This window comes from Chinchilla lanigera, unplaced genomic scaffold (assembly GCF_000276665.1).
Source record: "Chinchilla lanigera isolate Chin_1 unplaced genomic scaffold, ChiLan1.0 scaffold00030, whole genome shotgun sequence".
Lineage (NCBI taxonomy): Eukaryota > Metazoa > Chordata > Mammalia > Rodentia > Chinchillidae > Chinchilla > Chinchilla lanigera.
The window spans coordinates 8612572-8614793 of record NW_004955431.1 but is presented as its reverse complement, the minus strand read 5'-3'; positions in this window follow the sequence as shown (position 1 = coordinate 8614793).

Genomic DNA, 2222 nt, shown 5'->3' with positions numbered 1-2222 from the left:
GTAGGTTGATAGGCATTAGGATTTCTTCCAAGGTTTATTTATTACAAACTGTTGCTTGAGGTGTCTGATTTTTTCAGTTCTTTATGTGTTCTAAATATTAGTCCTTTGTCTGAAGGACAGCTGGGTAAGATTTTTCCCAATTTGAGGGTTTCCATTGTGTTGGTGATTTCTTTTGCTGTGCAAAAGCCTTTTAATAAGATGAGATCCAAGTTGTTGATTCTTTGTAGTTTTCCCATGCAGCCAAGGGTTTGTTCATGAAGTCTTTGCCTACACGTATATCTTCAAGTGTTCTACCAATTCTCTCTTCCAGCAGATTGAGTGTTTCTGTATTAACATTTAGATCTTTGATCCATTTTGATTTTTGTTTAGTGTGTAGTGATTTATATGAGTCTAGTTTTAGTCTTTGGCATGTAGAAAGCCAGTTTTTCTAGTACCATTTATTAAAGAGGCTATCTTTTTTCCAGTGAACATGTTTAGCCTCTTCATCAAAGATAAGATGGTTGAGTGTGTTTGAAATTTTTCATACCTCTTCTAATCTAATCCATTGATCCTTATGTCTGGTCTTTTTGCCAGTACCGTACTGTTTTTATCCCAATAGTCTGTAGTATAATTTTAAGTCAGGGATGGTAATGCTCCCCCTTTTTTTCCTTTGTTGTCCAGAATTGCCTTTGCTATTCTAGGTCTCTTCTGATTCCAAATGAATTTTGGGATTGTTTTCTCTAGTTCTCTGAAGTATGCTAATGCTATTTTTTTTCTGTGCTCTGCTTATCTATTGTCTTTATATGCTGCTAATGATATTTTTTATTGGAATTGCATTAAATCTGTATAACAGTTTTGGGAATACGGCCAATTTTTATTGTGTTGGTTCTTCCTACCCATTAGTAAGGGATATCTTTCTATTTTCTGATATCCTCTTTGATCTCTTTTTTCAGAATACTGTAGTTTTCAGTGTAGAAATATTTCACTTCTTTTGTCCAATGGATTCCTAAGTGCTTTATTTTTTGATGTTATTATGAAAGGTGTGGTTTCCCTAAGATCTGTTAATATCATGTATTACATTTATTGATTTGCATATGTTGACCTATCCGTGCATCCCTAGGATGAATCCAGCTTGGTCTTGGTGTATAATCTTCCTGATGATTTGCTACATTCTGTTTGCCAGTATCTTGTTGAGAATTTTTCATCTATGTTAATTAGGGAGATTGACCTTTAGTTCTGTCTTTTGGTTGGGTCCTTCTCTGGTGTTGGTATCACAGCTATAAGATTCCCTCATAGGACTGCTTCCAGGAATGGTTGAGAGTTTTGGTTCTCTTTCAATTTCAATAAAGTATTTGACAAATAGTGGCATCTGACAAATAGATCTTCTTTACATTTCTTGTAGAATTCAGCAGTGAATCTACTAGGACCTGGGCTTTTCCTTGTTGGTAAGTTTTTAATTTCATTGACTGATGCTGGATTATTTACAACTTTTATATGTTCTTGTTTCAACTTTGGTAATTCCTGTGTATCTAGGAATCTGTCCCTTTCTTCTGTATTTAGTAGAGTAAGTGTTCTCAAGGTAGGTATTGATGATCTGGATTTCTGCAGGCTCTATTGTGATTTCACCTTTTTCATTGCTAATTGCATGATTTTGAGTATTTTATTTCCTTTCTTTTGATAAGATTGACTAATGGTTTGTCAATTTTATTTAATATTGAATGAACGAACTCTTTGATTTGTTTATATTTTGTATCATTTTCTTAGTTTCAATCGCATTAATTTCTACTCTTATCACTATAATTTTTTCCCCTCATACAAGCTTTGGGTTTGATTGTTCTTTATTTTTTCTAGAAATTTGAGGTCCAACATTATTTATTTGAATTTGCTGATTTTTCTGACATGGGAATTCACAGCTATAAATTTCCCTCATAGGACTACTTTCATCATATCCCGTAAGTTCTAATATGTTGTATTGGAATTATTGTTTTGTCATTTAATTGTAGAAACTGTCTAGTTTCTTATTTAATTTCATTTGTGACTCCTTGGTTGTTCAGTAGGGTGTTATTTAATTTCATGTATTTATGGAGTTTTTGTAGTTTCTTTTGCATTGATTTCCAATTTCATTGCAGTATGGTCTTATAGTATGCATGGGGTAATTTCAGCTCTTTTGCATTTACCTCAGCATGTTCAGTGGGCTGGCATGTGGTCCATTTTGGAGAATATGTCATGCACTGCTGAGAATA